A 7,399-nucleotide genomic window follows, 5' to 3' on the forward strand; every position below is an offset into this window, starting at 1 on the left:
TGATTAGCTACAAACGTCAAAGGAGCACTCTTGCTTTGTACTCCATAATTCTTATTGAGTGAAAACCTTATATACATGTACGTTTGTATCCATTGAGGTTGATTGGTAAACAGCACATTATTTGTTAAGATAAACCCATTCAGGCCCTTCCTCTTCCCCTTCCCTTATCCTTTTTCTTTCCCTTTCCCCTTCCTTTTTTTCCGTTCCCTTTCCCTTTCCTTTTTCCCTTCATGTTATAGTCAAAAAGAATAAGTTAAGTAAAAATTCAGCATGAAGATACTTAATTGTAAGAAAGAAAAATACACAAAAATAAGAAAGTTAGTAAAAATAAAGCAAAGCAGAGAAACTGAAGGAAGAAATATATAACAGAAGAAACTGGAGTTAAAAAATACTGTTAGAAGACTGGATTTAAAAAAAAAATATAAAACACATACACAAAAACTATCCAGATAAAAGCTCTGTATTGCTCAATAAAAAAGTTGAAGAGACTATCATACAGAAGACTGTGGCATTTAAAAATTGGAAAGCTTTCTCAAATGAGAAGAACAGGAAAATCCATAATACATAGCAGGTCAAATACAAGCAGGAAATTAAAGAAGCTAAAAAAAAAAAAAAAAAAAGAGCATAATCTTGCAAAGGATGCTCAAACTGATAATGAAAAGTTATTAAAATACATCAAAATCAGCCAGCTAGGGAATCGGCAGAACAGCTTGATGACATGAGGTGTAAAAGGGGAGCTCATGAATGATAAGGCCATAGTAGAGAAGTTCAGTGAAATACTGCCTTCATTTTTACTGCATGCATACAGTGCTGGGGAAATTCCCACACTTTGTGAATTCTTTGTAGCAAATACATCAGAGGACCTAGAAAAACCTGAAGTAAATACACAAGAAGCCCAATATAAAGAATACCAAATAAATCTTGGGCACCAAGACCAGATGGGATTGACCTATGAGTTTTGAAGGAACCCAGAAGTGAAATTGCAGCACTGCTCACTGATGTCTGAAACTTACACTTACAAACACACACTATGCCAAATGACTAGCAAACTTACACTTACAAACACACTCTATGCCAAATGACTAGCATATCTAAAGAGAAGGCGCTAAAGGGGATCATGCAAACTACAGATCATTGAGCCTGACCTCTACTCTTCTATGGAAAGATGGTAGAGGCCATATTAAAATCATTAAACATGTGGATAAATTGCAATTTTTCAACAGAGTTAGCAGGCTCAGTAAAAGAAAATCTTGAAATCTAACCAGCTGGATGTTTACAAAGATGTCACCTGGCACATGAATAAAAGGGATTAAGTAGACTTCCATTTGGGGGGATTTTTCAAAATATTTTTGACAAATTACCACACTGGAGGGTGTTTTTTTTTTCTTTTTTAATAAAAGATAGCAAAGGTAGGCCATCATTTTTCAGGATGGAGGATGCTTAGCAATGCTTAGGAGCTGTAATGATGTATGCATATAGAGAGCACTTGATGTACGCATATAGAGAGGGACCCAGGAGACATCCTGTGAACACTCCTGTGCCATGAAGCAATTTCCAGCAGAAGTCCCTGTGAATTACAGGAGTCAGCTAACAGTAAAGCTGGCTAGGGGTGAGTGAGAGAGGATTTACCCTCCTGCAAGGTTTGTTTGAAATAGAAGGGGGCTAAAGATCCAAGCCATACTTCAGTTCTTGGGCCAAATGAGGGAATGTGGTGACAGGCCACTCCATGTATTTGTTCTCCACAGATAACATTATCTATTGGCGCTATTAGAGATGGACTACAGGATGGGTCATTGGTCCCACTCAGTAAGTCATTCCTTATGTTTTTATATACAAAAGGAAACAAACCATAAGACAGAGTTCATCCCTTTAAAGAGCTTAAAGTTTTAGCACCCAACTATTTCTGGAGAACACAGAAAAACTATACTCAAAAACAGTTGTTTGATGGATGTTGAAATACCACTATTGTACTTCTGAAATTTCTGGAGCTTGTGTGAACTGTTGGTTTTAATGCCTAACTCCTGATAGATTAGCATGGCCCCTGCACAAGGATGACATGCAAATTTGTGAAGCATTCCATATATTATTTTTTAGGTCTCACACTGATGGGTAACCTGTGTAATGCCTCAATGGTCAGGTCCACCCCTCGATCAGGAGCCCATCTGTATGTGGCATCCCTCCCTAGATGTCCTGATGTTTTATGGGCCCATAGAGCTACAAATAGCTCACCCTTACGTCCCCAGTCCAGGTCCACCTGAGCTACTTAAATTTTCGAAGCTCAATCTACTTTGTTGTTCTGATGTTCTTCGGTAGCATGATTCTTAGGCATATGGGCATCTACATGACGTACCTTTACAGCCAGGTTTTCTACCCAGGCAGCAATATCTTGCCACAGGGTAGCAGCCCAGATAGGTTTACCTCTGCGCTGCCAGTTGTTCTGTTTCCATTGTTGCAGCCACCCCCACCGCGCATTTGCCACCATCTATGAGTCAGTGTAGAGGTACAGTACTGGCCATTTTTCTCTTTCAGCAATTTCTAGGGCCAGTTGTAAAGCTTTCATTTCTGCATACTGACTCGACTCACCTTCCCCTTCCATGGCCTCCACAACTTGTTGTGTGGGACTCCACACAGCAGCTTTCCACTTCCGATGGCTCCCTACCACATGGCAGGATCTGTCAGTGAACAACACATACTGCTTTCTGTCTTCTGGCAAATCATTGTATGGTGGTCCCTCTTCAGCATGAGTTACTTCTTCTGTCGGTGCTCTGAAATCCCTGCCCTCTGGCCAGTCCATAATCTCTTCCAGGATTCCCGTTGGGTTGGGTTTCCCCATTTGAGCCTGCTGTGTAATTAACACTACCCATTTACTACACGTAGTGTCGGTTGCATGATGTGTAGTGGGGATTTTCCTTTTGAACATCTAATGTAACACAGGTAGCCGTGGGGCCAAGAGAAGTTGTGCTTCTGTACCAACAACTTCTGAAGTGGCTCGAATCCCCTCATATGCTGTTAATATTTCCTTTTCAGTTGGGGTGTAATTGGCTTCTGATCCTCAATAGCCCTGGCTCCAGAACCCCAGAGGTTGGCCTCGAGTTTCTCCTGGGGTCTTCTGCCAGAGGCTCCAGGTGAGCCCATGCTCCCCAGCTGCAGTGTAAAGTATGTTTTGCACAGCTGGTCCGGTATGAACAGGCCCAAGGGCTACTGCACAAGCTATTTCTTGTTTGAGTTGTTCAAAGGCCTGTTGTTGCTCGGGGCCCCACCCGAAAGAGTTCCTCTTTCAAGTCACTCAATATAGAGGACTCACAAGCTGACTATAGCCTGGCACATGCATTCTCCAAAATCCCACAAGGCCTAGGAAAGCTTGTGTTTCTTTTTTGCTAGTTGGCGGAGACATAACTGTTATTTTGTTGATCACATCCATCGGAATATGGCGATGTCCATCCTGCCATTTTACCCCCAAGAACTGGATTTCCTGTGCAGGGCCCTTGACCTTATTCTGTTTAATAGCAAAGCCAGCTTTCAGGAGAAATTGAATTATTTTCTTGCCTTTCTCAAAAACTTCTTCTGCTGTGTTACCCCATATGATGATATCATCGATGTACTGCAGGTGTTCAGGAGCATTCCCCTGTTCCAGTGTCGTCTGGATCAGTCTATGGCAAATGGTAGGGCTGTGTTTCCACCCCTGGGGCAGTCGATTCCAAGTATACTGAATGCCCCTCCAAGTGAAAGCAAATTGTGGCCTGCATACTGCTGCTAGAGGGATAGAGAAAAATGCATTAGCAATATCGATTGTAGCATACCACTTGGCTGCCTTTGACTCTAGTTCATACTGGAGTTCTAGCATGTCTGGCACTGCAGCACTCAGTGGTGGCGTGACTTCATTCAGGCCCCGATAGTCCACTGTTAGCCTCCACTCGCCATTGGACTTTCACACTGGCCATATAGGACTGTTAAAAAGTGAATGAGTCTTGCTGATCACTCCTTGGCTCTCCAGATGGTGAACTAACTCATGGATAGGAATTAGGGAGTCTCGGTTGGTGCAATATTGCTGCTGGTGCACAGTTGTAGTCGCAATTGGCACTTGCTGTTCTTCAATCCTCAGCAATCCTACAGCAGAAGTGTCTTGTAAGAGACCAGGCAGGGTAGACAGCTGCTTAATCTTCTCTGTGCTCAAGGCAGCTATGCCAAAAGCCCACCAGTACCCTTTTGGATCCTTGAAGTACCCTTTCTTGAGGTAGTCTATGCCAAGGATGCACGGAGCCTCTGGGCCAGTCACGATGGGGTGCTTTTGCCACTCCTTCCCAGTTAGACTCACTTCATCTTCCAATACAGTTAGCTCTTGGGATCCCCCCGTCACTCCAGAGATAGAAATGAGTTCTGCCCCTTGGTGGCCTGATGGCATTAGGGTACACTGTGCGCCTGTGTCCACTAAAGCTTTATATTTCTGTGGTTCTGGTGTGCCAGGCCATCGAATCCACACAGTCCAGTAAATCTGGTTGTCCCTCTCCTCTACCTGGCCAGAGGCAGGGCCCCACTAATCCTGGTTGGAGTATCTATCAATTAATTCCACCAAATGTGAAGCAGAAGTCTCTTCGTCAGGGTCAGGAGTAATACTAGCCCTTCTACTGCCTCTGGGGGACTGCCCAACAGAAACTGGGGCAGCAATCCTCCTAGGGGCCCTCTTTGTTGCTGCTGTATCTTTCTGTAGCTCATGTACCTGAACAGCTAGGGCTGAGGTCGGTTCACCGTCCCACTTCCTCATATCTTCCCCATGGTCACGTAAATAAAACCACAAGGTACCTCGCGGTGTGCATCCTGGATTCTCCCTTGTTTAAGCCGGAGACTGCTGGTGCTTGATGGCTGAAAGATTCTTCCATCTTGGTGAGGAGGAAGCTATGTGTTCATCTAACCGTTGGGACAGTCTCTCCACAGCTGAAATGCAGTCCCACACTGGGGCAGAGAGATTTTCTTCATATTTATGAAGGTGATTGGACACATTGTCCACAATTGGCCCCATCCCCTCATCTCAATCCATTGCTGCCAGTGTGCTGGCATGTGATGAGGGTGCAGCCCGTACAAACTTCCGCCACATGGACGTTGTGCATTGGACTTCATCAGGGTCTTTAGGTGTCTGGACATTGTTTAAATCACTATAAAGCATCTCCAGCACAGCTAATTCCTGCATCTGCTGGAGGCCCTTATCCATAGTGGTCCATTTGCTTACTTGGTATACAATAGCTTCTTTGTGGGGGTACCTTTCTTTCACAGCTGTTAGGTTTCGCCTCCAGAGGCTGAGAACTTGTGCCTCTCTCCCAATTACTCTATCAATGAGCCTTTCTCTAGAGAGGGATCCCAGCTGCTTGGCTTCATTGCCTTCTAGCTGTTGGGTATTGGCTCCAGTATCCCAGCACTGAAGCAGCCAGGTGAGGATGTGCTCACCTGGATGATGACTGAAATCTTTTCGTATTTCTCGCATCTCACTCAAGGATAGAGACCGAGTAGTTTCTGATTCATCTATGATTTCAGTCTCTTCTCCGTGATGTTGCTGTGATGACGCTGCTTTAGAGCTGCCTGCCTTTTCCTCTTCTCCCTCATCCTTAGGAGGAACTTCTTCGCTTACTAAATGACCTGATCTCCATTTCCACTGTTTTGTCTTTACTATAGAAGCGACTGACACCATAGATGGTTGGTCCTCTGGGGTGGTCACAGTGTGTGCTGTCTCATCATCAAATTCAGGAACCTCCCTATCCCCTTGAGGGTGCTGGGCAATGTTAATTGACATTTGATAGGCGTAAGCCAGACCCCAGCAGAGTGCAGCAAGCTGGTGGAGTTCTCTAGTATTGCCAGGGTCAGGGCATAAGTCTTTCAAACATTCTACCAGTTTTCTTGGATTTTGCACTTATTCAGGGGTGAAATTAAGAACCATTGGAGGAGAAAACCATGATAGGTACCTGCCCAAATCCCCACACACACCTTGCCACCCACAACTACTTTGTCTGGGGACAGGTCCTTGGTTAATATTCTTAATAAATTGCTTTACCTTGGGGAAGAAGACAAATGCTAGACCTAGTAATAGGAGGATAATATCTGATCAAGGGTATCCAAGATACTGAAAGGCTGCTGCAATTAGCCCACAGGGAGAAAAGTAGAAGGCACCACCCCCGATATTATTCACAGATTGACTGCTAGGGGCAAAAAAGAAGGCGCTGTAATTCTTAATATTTTCAAAAAGATAATCTCCATGAGACTAGGAAGATAACAATGCAGGGCCTAAATACCAAACAAGACTGAAGGCCAGTATGTTACAGCACAACATGATAAAAAAAAAAAAAACAAGCACAGACTTCAACACTTTCTTCAATCAGATGTAAAGGAAAAAAGAAAACAGAGAGTGGACTACATACAACATAGCCACACAGAAGAATATTACCAGAAAACCGAACATTATGGATACGAGTATGTTAGTTGTAAATACTTCAACCAATGCTATTGTTATCTCAACCCTCAAGCCCCATGTTGGGCACCAGAAAGGACTGTGGTGGTTTTACTCAGGTGGGCAGCCGAGCTCCACCACAACCGCTCTCTCACTCCCCCTCTCCTCAAAGAGGAAGGGGAAGAAAATACAACACAGAGAACTCAAGGTTTGAGATGAGAAAGGTTTAATTAAAGGGAAAGCGAATGGGGAGAAGAAAAGAAACAAAAGAAACAATAAGTCCCTGCAGAAGCACAAAGAGAGGGAAAAAAAAATAAATTATTCTCTACTTCCCATCAACGAGCGATGTTCAGCCACGTCCTGGGAAGCAGGGCCTCAAAACATGTAGTGGTTGTTCAGGAGGAACAGCCCCCTCCCCCACGAGAGCCCCCTTTTTTATTGCTGAGTGTGACATCAGATGTTATGGAGTATCCCTTTGGTTGGTTTAGGTCAGCTGCCCTGGCAATGTCCCCTCCCCATCACTTGCCCACCCCAGCCTGCTGGCTCTTGGGGGATTGGAAGGAGTCCTGATGCTGTGCCAGCACTGTGCAGCAATAGACACAACACTGGAGTGATATCAGTGCTGTTCCAGCTACGAGTGCAGAGCACAGCACTGTGTGGGCTACTGCAGGGAAAAGGTGACTCCAGCTCAGACAGACCCAACACATGTATCCCAGTAGCTTTGTCAGTTATTTGTGTGCCCTAGTCCTGCAGAGAGATCTTTATTTATTTATTTATTTATTTATTTATTTATTTATTTATTTATTTATTTATTTATTTATTTATATGTTTTAGCATACTTTTGAATACAGGATAAATCAGCCTGAACTATTCATAGTTAGAATAAAGGATAAGCATCCATGAGTTGTAGAGCCACTCTTCCAATTAGACATTCTTTTTCTGTTCTAAACCATCAGAAGTCTTGTC

The 7,399-nt window shown here is 43.9% G+C and overlaps 1 pseudogene; it reads left to right on the forward strand.

Annotated features, from left to right (window-relative positions):
• The first annotated feature begins 2,025 nt into the window (after positions 1-2,025).
• On the forward strand, positions 2,026-2,086 carry LOC137852839 (U6 spliceosomal RNA; annotated as a pseudogene).
• The last annotated feature ends 5,313 nt before the right edge of the window (positions 2,087-7,399 follow it).

This window comes from Anas acuta, chromosome 2 (assembly GCF_963932015.1).
Source record: "Anas acuta chromosome 2, bAnaAcu1.1, whole genome shotgun sequence".
Lineage (NCBI taxonomy): Eukaryota > Metazoa > Chordata > Aves > Anseriformes > Anatidae > Anas > Anas acuta.